This window comes from Malaclemys terrapin, chromosome 6 (assembly GCF_027887155.1).
Source record: "Malaclemys terrapin pileata isolate rMalTer1 chromosome 6, rMalTer1.hap1, whole genome shotgun sequence".
Taxonomy (NCBI): domain Eukaryota; kingdom Metazoa; phylum Chordata; order Testudines; family Emydidae; genus Malaclemys; species Malaclemys terrapin.
In genome coordinates this window covers 97,794,709-97,806,765 of record NC_071510.1, presented here as the reverse complement: position 1 = coordinate 97,806,765, position 12,057 = coordinate 97,794,709, and the positions used below count along the sequence as shown (strand labels likewise).

The 12,057-nt window shown below is 41.5% G+C and overlaps 1 protein-coding gene across 2 annotated transcripts in view; it reads left to right on the top strand.

The window, feature by feature from the left end:
• Positions 1–12,057, top strand: part of RAB3C (RAB3C, member RAS oncogene family) — a 221,319-nt gene that overhangs the window by 29,418 nt on the left and 179,844 nt on the right. The gene's annotated exons all lie outside the window — the stretch shown is intronic.

The following is a 12,057-nucleotide window of genomic DNA, read 5'->3' as shown; positions in this document are numbered from 1 at the left end:
TCAGCAAGGTAATTGAAGTATATGTAAGATACCTGTACTGCTGCAATGAATGGATCATCTGCAAAGGGAAGGAAAACCCATAGCTATCTGCTAGTAAGATTTGTGGTGCATACTAGAACAGAGCATTTCTCTCTCGGAGAACTATTTGAAGGATCATTTCCTCTGGGTATTGTTTGGCATAGAGGCTTCTTCGGTTCTCAGTTTAAAAATTAAGGTCCAGAACTTTGCGTGGGGTGAATATTCACAGAGCACGAGTCAGGGTGGTGTGCAAGGGTTGTTTAGAGCTGTCCTTTGCTTTCTGGTGCAGCTGTGTGAAACCATCCTCCCTGTGCTGTGTCAGAGCATTTTGAGGTCAGCTTTAAACGAAACTGGGTTGAAAGGGGGGCATAAGTGAACATAACCACAAGCCAGGATTAGTTTGGCATAAGAGCACCCCCTTTTATCTAACCATGCCCCCTTTTCTCTAGTATTCTTACAGGCCAATGTGCATGGTCTATGAGCCCCTATAAGAGCTCTGTGCCACTTCAGGATAATCCTTACACTAGCTGATCCTCCACGGGCCAGGCATTTAGCTTTTATGAACCCAAGTACAATGAAGGACTGTTGCAAAGCAGCCATACTCTAGATTTAGCTCTGTATCTAGACCAGTACATCTCCTGATTGATTAGTGGTTACGTAAGAAATATCAGTGAAAATATAAGGTTTGTGAGCACTGCACCTGTTCCTAATAAAGAATTGTTTATTGCCTGTTTCTGCTGCAAGAGAAGGATAATTTGCATTGTCTTGACTGCTCTGAATAATATTGTGCCATTTTACCAATCCAGCAATAAAGGCAAGTAAATAGAAAGGCAGGGATGACTTGCTTTTTAACCCAATACAATAGTTATTATATTTGCTGCTTGTTAGCACCTTTTTGATTTTTTTCTCCATAGTTTCTGGCTAGACTGAACTTGTTATAATTTTATTTGTTTCTCAGGGAATGTCTACACTATAAACTTAAGTTGACCTATGTTATGTTTCATGTTACGGCCATGCATTAGGAGCTCATTAAATCCTGAATGAAGTAAAGGCTTCAAACAACAGCCAACAGCAGAAGCAAAGAAGTGTATCATAGTCCTGCTACTGTTGAATATGGGGTGGGCAGCCTGTCACCACCTTGGAGATATTTCTGAAGGATGAGAGGTAGATTGGGTCAACTTGTTAGCCTCATGAAGAGAGAGGCTGGGGGCAGGATCCACCCACTCACTTCCTAACCATGCAGCAAGTGGGATACAGGTTAGGTGGGATATAGGTCAGTCAGATGTCATCAGGTAAGGGAAGATCATGAGACCTCTGTTATGGGTGGGGAAGGAAAGTCTCAGCCAGACTTTTATTTGAAAATTAAATAAGCAGGAATATGTAGCAGTGCAGAGATTCTAATAAAGATTAGAGAAAAAGGCTACACTGCTGTATTTTATTGGTTAGCAATACACTGAGCATGAATTAATACAGTACAACTCACCCCCTGCCATGACTTATTGCTGAAATCTTCATATGGTTGTTAAATTGAGTTGCTTTTGTTTAATAGGCATAGGAGAATATAGGGACAGTATTGGTTCCATGACCTAATTGTGAATTTAGATTTTTTTTTTTTTTTTTTTTTTATGGTAGAGAAGCATCTCTCATGCTGGGAGAATTGAGAGGAGGAAAATAATAAAGAGAGAGATCTAGATAGGTCTGTTGCAGTCAGTGCTAATGTGCAGCAGCTGAGGGCAATCTCTCCCATAGCCCATTGCTTGTCTTAGGTGCCCTTGAATTAGACGTTTGGAGGTTTACTTTTTTTGTGTGCCATGGGAAGAAATTGTAGAAGGTTTAGAAAGTGCTTTGGTATTGGGCTGAGGTAATGGCAAAGCATGATGCCCCAGAGTATGGTCAAACCAAGTGCTGACCTAGTGTGAAAATGCAGAAAAAAGACACTGTTGGAAACAATTTTGATACTTGATTTCTGTAAACACTATCTTTTAATTGACTTTCAAATAGTACCTGAACTATCTTTTCACCAGTCAAATAGGATATCTCATTGCCTTCTTCTGGGAAAAGCTCCATTCCTCCTTGTTGGAGCTGTGCATTCTGTTCAATGTGTACAGTAGGACCGAGGAAATGAGATCACCGTAACTTTCAAAGTCAGGCCTATAGGCACCAGTGAATGAGCCATAATCCTTAGAAAACAGCAGGAACACAGGAAATAAGAACGTTTTGACTGCATGGCCCCTCACAACAGTGTCTTTTTGAGATCTATCTCCGGGTGATGGCACAAACAGGCATGAAGGAGCTTGAAGGTGAGGTGTGTCTGGAATAGAACTTTTCTACTCTCATGCATACTGAGGGAAATGGTGTCTCAGAGAAAGGTATCAGACCCATTCCGGGACAAGCGTAAGGTGCCTGTCTTGGTGCTGTCTCTAGTTCTCAAAGAATTTCAACATGACTTAGCTGGTATATGCATATCTCACAGCTCCAGACTGAATGTTTTCCTGCTCTTGCTTGTAATAAGCTGTGAAGTATCCTTATGGTCTCCTATCCCTCTAAAACAACAGGCTTGTAAATCATAGGCTCATTCATTACAGTATTTGGTGTAAATATCACTGATCTCTCTACAGGGCCCTGTTCTCTCACCACAACATATGAAGTTGATAGGACTTACTTATATCCTGACTAGACGTGGACTCAATCTGATGGCTGCTCTCATCAGTAATGTCCATTCTCCACAAAACCTGCCTTGTTTTTTCTATCTTTCTGAATATAGTGTTCTGAAATGGCATGGCAGCAGTCAAGAGACTAGAGCCCTCAGGGTTTGATTCTCCATATGCCTACCACCTGGTGTAGCCATTTACAAATCAAAATGGATGTGTTTTGCACATGCTTTCCTTAAGTACTAAATAATAACTTAACACAGCAACCTCGTTTAATATCAGAGACTAATGAATAATTAAAAATGAGGAATAACGTTTCTGGCTGTGATCATTCTGCCAACTTCATGATAAATAAGTGGATGGCAGAAGATCTTGGAGGACAACTGTTTGGGTTGGTTTTGGATAAGGAAATGTGTATATTTTGGACATACTGAGAAGATGCTGGAGAAACTGTTGGAGATGGCTAAGGATGATATTTAGAAGTATCTGAGCCCAACTGCTCTCTTTTCTCTCTAGTGACTATGATTTTGTAAGGTTATCTAATACATTTCTGGCCCTCACCCCAGTCAATGAAGTACTGTTCCTGTGCAAAGTGGAGGCTGTAGCACAAAGTGAACCACCATCGGTGTAGTTACAAACTCAAGGCAAAGGCACAGGAGCATGACACGGCAGTTAAAGCACAGCAGAAGGAAGCAATATATTTTTCTAAGCCTTGTTTCTCCTGCAGAACAGGTCATGCCGGGGGGAATGGCACTATATGTGAAAGAAAATGTATAATCAAATGAAGTAAAAATCTTAAGCAAATCCACATGTTCCATAGAATCTCTATGGATAGAAATTTCATGGCTCTAATAAGAATATAACATTAGGGATCTATTATCGACCACCTGACCAGGACAGTGATAGTGATGATGAAATGCTAAGGGAAATTAGAGAGGCTATCAAAATTAAGAACTCAATAATAGTGGGGGATTTCAATTATCCCCATATTGACTGGGAACATTTCACTTCAGGACAAAATGCAGAGATAAAATTTCTCGATACTTTAAATGACTGCTTCATGGAGCAGCTGGTACGGGAACCCACAAGGGGAGAGGCAACTCTAGATTTAGTCCTGAGTGGAGCGCAGGAGCTGGTCCAAGAGGTAACTATAACAGGACCGCTTGGAAATAGTGACCATAATACAATAGCATTCAAAATCCCTGTGGTGGGAAGAACATCTCAACAGCCCAACACTGTGGCATTTAATTTCAAAAGGGGGAACTAGGCAAAAATGAGGGGGTTAGTTAAATAGAAGTTAAAAGGTACAGTGACTAAAGCGAAATCCCTGCAAGCTGCATGGGCGCTTTTTAAAGACACCGTAATAGAGGCCCAACTTCAATGTATACCCCAAATTAAGAAACACAATAAAAGAACTAAAAAAGAGCCACCGTGGCTTAACAACCATGTAAAAGAAGCAGTTGGAGATAAAAAGACTTCCTTTAAAACGTGGAAGTCAAATCCTAGTGAGGCAAATAGAAAGGAGCATAAACACTGCCAAATTAAGTGCAAGAATATAATAAGAAAAGCCAAAGAGGAGTTTGAAGAACAGCTAGCCAAAAACTCCAAAAGTAATAACAAAATGTTTTTAAGTACATCAGAAGCAGGAAGCCTGCTAAACAACTAGTGGGGCCCCTTGATGATCAAGGTACAAAAGGAGCGCTTAAAGACGATAAAGTCATTGCGGAGAAACTAAATGGATTCTTTGCTTCAGTCTTCATGGCTGAGGATGTTAGGGAGATTCCCAAACCTGAGCTGGCTTTTGTAGGTGACAAATCTGAGGAACTGTCACGGATTGAAGTGTCACGAGAGGAGGTTTTGGAATTAATTGATAAACTTAAAATTAACAAGTCACCGGAACCAGATGGCATTCACCCAAGAGTTCTGAAAGAACTCAAATGTGAAGTTGCGTAATTGTTAACTAAGGTTTGTAACCTGTCCTCTAATACAGCTTCTATACCCAATAACAGGAAATTAGCTAATGTAACGCCAATATTTAAAACGGGCTCTAGAGGTGATCCCGGCAATTACAGACCGGTAAGTCTAACGTCTGTACCAGGCAAATTAGTCGAAACAATAGTTAAGAATAAAATTGTCCGACACATAGAAAAACATAAACTGTTGAGAAATAGTCAACATGGTTTCTGTAAAGGGAAATCGTGTCTTACTAATCTATTAGAGTTCTTTGAAGGGGTCAACAAACATGTGGACGAGGGGGATCCAGTGGACATAGTGTACTTAGATTTCCAGAAAGCCTTTGTCAAGGTCCCTCACCAAAGGCTCTTATGTAAATTAAGCTGCCATGGGATAAAAGGGAAGGTCCTTTCATGGATTGACAACTGGTTAAAAGACAGAGAACAAAGGGTAGGAATTAATGGTAAATTCTGAGAATGGAGAGGGGTAACTAGTGGTGTTCCCCAAGGGTCAGTCCTCGGACCGATCCTATTCAACTTATTCATAAATGATCTGGAGACGGGGTAAACAGTGAGGTGGCAAAGTTTGCAGATGATACTAAACTGCTCAAGATAGTTAAGATCAAAGCAGACTGTGAAGAACTTCAAAAAGATCTCACAAAACTAAGTGATTGGGCAACAAAATGGCAAATGAAATTTAATGTGGATAAATGTAAAGTAATGCACATTGGAAAAAATAACCCCAACTATACATACAATATGATGGGGGCTAATTTAGGTACAACAAGTCAGGAAAAAGATCTTGGAGTCATCGTGGATAGTTCTCTGAAGATGTCCACGCAGTGTGCAGAGGCGGTCAAAAAAGCAAACAGGATGTTAGGAATCATTAAAAAGGGGATAGAGAATAAGACTGAGAATATATTATTGCCCTTATATAAATCGATGGTACGCCCACATCTCGAATACTGCGTACAGTTGTGGTCTCCTCATCTCAAAAAAGATATACTGGCACTAGAAAAGGTTCAGAAAAGGGCAACTAAAATGAGTAAGGGTTCGGAACGGGTCCCATATGAGGAGAGATTAAAGAGGCTAGGACTCTTCAGCTGTTCAAAATAAATGTTTAAAACAGTTACCTACTGATCCTTTCCCTGATTCACGGTCCGGGCCTTGGGAGAGTTGGTAGGGGATCTCCGTGAGGGTGATGAAGAGATCCTGGCTGTCGGGGAAATCAGCGTTGAAAGCGCTGTCGACTGCCTTGTCCTCCTCATCTCCTTCCTAATCTTCCCCGTCTGCGAACAGCTCCGAGGAAGCTGCCGTCGACAATACCTCATCGTCAGAGTCCACAGACAGTGGTGGGGTAGTGGTGGCGGCCTCACCTAGAATGGAATGCAGTGCCTCGTAGAAATGGCATGTCTGGGGCTGGGATCCGGAGCGTCTGTTTTGACTCTTTGGTCTTCTGGTACCCTTGTCTCAGCTCCTTGATTTTCATGCGGCACTGCGTTGCATCCCGGCTGTATCCTATCTCAAAAGCCATGACAGAGAGCTTCTCGTAGATCTTCGCATTCCATTTTTTCGATCGCAGCTCCAAAAGCATGGACGCATCGCCCCACACAGTGATCAGATCCAAGACTTCCCGATCAGTCCATGCTGGGGTCCTCTTTCTATTCTGCGATTGCATGGTCACCTCTGCTGGAGAGTGCTGCATCGTTGCCAGTGCTGCTGAGCTCGCCATGATGTCCAAACAGGAAATGAAATTCAAACTGGCCAGACAGGAAAAGGAATTCAAATTTTCCCGGGGCTTTTCCTGTGTGGCTGGTCAAAGCATGCGAGCTCGGACTGCTGTCCAGAGCGTCAACAGAGTGGTGCACTGTGGGATAGCTCCCGGAGCTATTGGCCTCGAATTCCATCAACACCTACCCTAATTCAACATGGCCATGTCGAATTTAGCGCTACTCCCCTCGTCAGGGAGGAGTACAGAAATCGATTTAAAGAGACCTCTATGTCGAAATAAATAGCTTCATTGTGTGGACGGGTGCAGGGTTAATTCGAGTTAACACTGCTAAATTCAACATAGCCTCCTAGTGTAGACCAGGCCTCAGAGATCAGTTTTTTAAGCTTCAGGTTTTTTATTTTTTTTCTCAGTTCATTTATTTGTGTCTTGCAGTGAGGCCATACCACAGCAGGTATGCCTGAGTCAAGGGAGGTGAGTAAAAAAGAAATATTTTGATTCATTTTTAATGCTCAAACATTTCCAGCCAAACTGTCTGCTTTTAACTCCTTTTGGACAAAACCAGCCCGTAGCTCTGTACAGAGAGCTTCCAAGCAGTGAAATAGTGCAGTTCCACTGTGCAAGGAGATGTGGGTGGCAGAACTTGGGGTGGCTATACAGCAGTTTTACATTTCCCTGGCTGAATCTTCCTGATCTCACCAGAGGGAGTCAGGGTCCATGCATGCACACAAGGATACTGAATTAAGATTGCATGGGTAACCATAATTCTGGCATTTTCTACTTTTTTGAGAGCTTGACTTTGCAGCCTTAGCAATGTTCTTTTAATGGAGCTGCTTCGTATGGAATATATTATATAGGCCAAATTCACCAGTATACTCCAGCACCACAAGGAAATCTGGTTTAGCTTATTGGTGAACAAGGCCCAAAGAACATATTTTGCCTACCTTTTAAAACGTTAGACATTATTTTTGTCTTGCTCCATACAGCAATTAAAATAAGTCACACATAGTAATTTAAAAAGGAACAACTTCAGGAACAACATCTTCTGCTTCTTTTGTCTCATTAAAGATAACTACTGTTCCAATTCTACAAAACCTGGCCAATCCGGGGCTTTTATGGGCAGTCTGATACTTCATGCCCATATTATTGCTTTGATCAGTGGTGCCTCAACAGTGTTTTTAAATGTGGGCAACTGACTCCTTGTTTTCAATCAGATTTAATTCTTCTTTGTAACTGAACCCTCACTGCTCCCTTAGAAACAACCTAAAAGAGTAAAGGAACTTCTTCTCTCTCACTGTGACCCATCTTCCTGGGAACCCAAATAATATAATATTTCCAGGGGTGCCAGATTTTTGGCATTTTGGAGACCCTTTTTTTCTGGAAGGGTGGCTTTGAGTGTACATATGTAGTTTGTTGTTTGTTTTTTACTTTAAACATCACTCACCTCCTGAAGGCTTAACTTAAGGTGAATTTGATTGGCAATGTGATTTAATTGCCTGTGCATCCAAACAAACAATCACTCTGTCATCTATAGGTCTTGCACTGAAATAACACCAGAAATTCTTAAAATAAGCAAGAAGTGTAACAACTTGGGAGAGATATTAGATTTATCTCCGAGTGCAACGTGAGTTGGACAACACTGCATAAAGTGAAAAGCCTTCCATTTATCAGGTATCATGACCAGTCAGCAGTCACACTGTAGTAGGAAAGACAAGCTTGGAGTACTACAGCAGAAGACATTTCCTTCTCTCCTATTTAATTAAATGAAGGGATGTACTCTGATCATAACCTGAACAGATTTGTGTAAACTCAAGGCATTGTGGTCCCATATTCAAACTGAACTTCTAGACCTATGGTTTGCTCATCATTAATCATGCCATGAAAGGGGCATCAGAAAAGTACATAATAATAACTGTACTGATTTCTGTGTCAGTTAAATTGTAAATAACTAATATTCAGGACCTGAGCCTCATCTGGTATAAATCCAAGTCATTCATTGCCAGTGGGACTATGCTGATTTACATCAGCTATGGATCTCTCAATGGGGAAACAGGGAGCAGAGTGTAATTGAGAAGTGGACCATAAATTTTGTGAGTTGGGAGCAAAGAGACCAGGGGTGCCATTTCAGAAAAATTCTGTGGGGCGAGCAAAGTTTACTTTTCTAATGACCATGTCCAAAGTCTGAGAAGCAGCAGAAGGGGAGGAGTGGAAGACATAATAGAGCACATAGATCTATGAAAAATCTGGGGGTGGGAGGAAAACCAAGGTCTTGGGGGGGGGGGGGGCACTGCTCCTCCTGCCTCAGAGAAAATAATGCCCCTGAAAGGGGCACACGACTGAGACTAGGTCTACACTACCCGCCTGAATCGGCGGGTAGAAATCGATCTCTCGGGGATCAAATAATCGCGTCTCGTCGGGACGCGACAATCGATCCCCGAATCGACGCTCTTACTCCACCAGCGGAGGTGGGAGTAAGCGCCGTCGACAGGGAGCTGCAGAGGTCGATTTTGCCGCCGTCCTCACAGCGGGGTAAGTCGGCTCCGATAGGTCGAATTCAGCTACACTATTCGCGTAGCTGAATTTATAGCGTAGCTGAATTTGCGTATCTTAAATCGACCCCCCCCCCCCAGTAGTGAAGACCTGCCCTCAGATACAGAAGGGTGAGAGGGCGAGAGACAGCTGTTGCTTTTAATATGGGCTATATGTTTTCTATTTTATTTCATCACTTGTCTAAAAAGCTATAGACTCTAGAATTAATGGCCATCAGAGCACTTGGAGCAGGGCTGAGGTAGCACAAATGATATTAAATGGAAGATGCCCCATGATAGAACAGTATCATCTGTTCAGAAGCCTCTTGCTGCTTGGTGCCACTGTTGAGATGACGCCAATAACTAATAACATTATGGCAATTTTTTAATTAGAGAAAGGCTCCTGTGTTCTAACCCTGATTTCCATTCTCTCCTGAGGAAAAGGTCTGTCAAAGCAATTCAGTGACAGGTCATCTCCCTTCCTAAGCATCACGGTCATGCTAACTACAACAGCATCAAAACCAACATCATAAATACAGCCTGCTTCAAGATGCTCCTTTTGGGGGAAGGAGGGAGTAAGAGGGGCTTAATATACCCTTATCCAAATATAGGCCCTGAACCTGACGTGCGTATGAGCAGTTTCCTGTAGGTGGGCAGACACCCTTTGCTTAAAAAGAACGCCCTGTTGTACACCCATATTGAGACCCACAGGAGTCATTGGGCCTACACAGATACAAGGGTCAACCCACAGGAATCAGATTGTAAATTCAGGACTGTTATCATTCAATTAAAAATCTGTTTAGTCTTTTTTGGTAGGGTTTGTGGAACAGAATACTCAAGAGAGCCTTCATTACTTTAGTCTAGTAAACCCTATAAATTAATTATTATTGGCACTTTCCCAGAAAGTTATATACACACACTCTGGGAGAGAGATCTGAATGGGCGTGGTGAAGATTGGTTTTGAGTGAAGAGTACATTCTCCACTATGGTCAGGGCATTACTATTTATTTCCTATTGCAGGATACATTTAAGATAACATATAGGTTGTTAATCGTGCCCAAAGATGTTATCCAACCGGTTTATTCCCAATACCTGTGTGTCAAAAATGTCAATGGGGAGCATTGGCTCCTTTCTGCATTGTCTGTAGACTTGCCAGATTATCAAATTTTGGTGGTTTTTTTCAGAACCAGACTCGGGATCTGCTTTTTGGTACAGTCAGGAACCTAGTGTCTGTTAAGGCACTTGCAAATTGGATTAAATATATGCTCTTTCACAGCTTTTTGTTTTGTTTTGTTTTGCTTCTTTTTAAATGGTCTAAAACATTTAAAAGATTTTGATGACGGGATGTCTCCTGCCTCCTCATCTTTTTGGAAATGTGTTTAGATTTGTGCTTGTTAAAGGACCAAATGGGATTTTTAAATGAGGTATGAGACTCACTTTTATCACTTCTGCCTAAAGAATCTCCAGGCAATAACTGAAAGAGGAAACTATGAAATGAACTGGCAAGAGTTTCCTTGTTTTCTTTGGAAGTGAGTAGGAATCTATTTTATAACCACGGCTTAGGAAGAAGATATGTAATTAACTCCCTCAGTGGTGTATTCTACTCACCAATCTGCTTTCGGTCTGATTTGTTTATATTTGTCAGAGAACACTGTGTAATGCCTGCAGCTGTTCTTTTCTCTGTTAATTAGCTGACCCATAATTCAATTGTCTGTTTTATATATATATTTATGAATGTAAAATATATATATATATATATATATATATATTACATTCATAAATCTTAAATATGTTAAATCTTAAACAGTACTTTTTTTCCCCCTAAAAGCTATGCATTTTTCTTGAGTGCTAGCCAGGATTGTACAACAACTTGATATCCCATATAATTTAAGACTTCAGTAAATGATCTGCAGGTGATACTAATTATTTAAAGTTTCTCTTTTTCAATATGTTTAACAGACCTTGGTTAGTCTACCTTTTTTGCTGCCTCTTTCCTAAATGGTTATAAAGGCTGTTTGAAATTTGAAAGGTTACAGATTTAGTTTAGATTCCTCACAAAAACAGCTTTTTTCCTGAGTCCCAACTAGGGTTGTCAGGCATCCGATTTTTGACTGAAATGCCTGGTTGAAAAGGGACCCTGCTAACCGGGCCACCAAAAGTCCAGTTGGCAGTGCAGCAGTGCTAAGACAAAAAGAACAGGAGTACTTGTGGCACCTTAGAGACTAACAAATTTATTAGAGTATAAGCTTTCATGGGCTACTGCCCACTTCTTCGGATGCATATAGAGTGGAACATATATTGAGGAGATATATATACACACATACAGAGAGCATGAACAGGTGGGAGTTGTCTTACCAACTCTGAGAGGCCAATTAAGTAAGAGAATTTTTTTTTTTTGAAGTGATAATCAAGCTAGCCCAGTACAGACAGTTTGATAAGAAGTGTGAGAATACTTACAAGGGGAGATAGATTCAATGTTTGTAATGGCTCAGCCATTCCCTACACTTACCTACATGCCTCCAGCTTCCATCCAGGACACACCACACGATCCATTGTCTACAGCCAAGCTCTAAGATATAACCGCATTTGCTCCAATCCCTCAGATAGAGACAAGCACCTACAAGATCTCTATCAAGCATTCTTAAAACTACAATACCCACCTGCTGAAGTGAAAAAACAGATTGACAGAGCCAGAAGAGTACCCAGAAGTCACTCCTACAAGATAGGCCCAACAAAGAAAATAACAGAACACCACTAGCTGTCACCTTCAGCCCCCAACTAAAATCTCTCCAGCGCATCATCAGAGATCTACAACCTATCCTGAAAGATGATCCTTTACTCTCACAGATCTTGGGAGACAGACCTGTCCTCACTTACAGACAACCCCCAACCTAAAGCAAATACTCACCAGCAACCACACATCACTGAACAAAACCACTGACCCAGGAACCTATCCTTGTAACAAAGCCCGATGCCAACTCTGTCCACATATCTATTCAAGTGACATCATCATAGGACCTAATCACATCAGCCATACCATCAGGGGCTCGTTCACCTGCACATCTACCAATGTGATATATGCCATCATGTGCCAGCAATGCCCCTCTGCCATGTACATTGGCCAAACCGGACAGTCTCTACGCAAAAGAATTAATGGACACAAATCTGACATCAGGAAT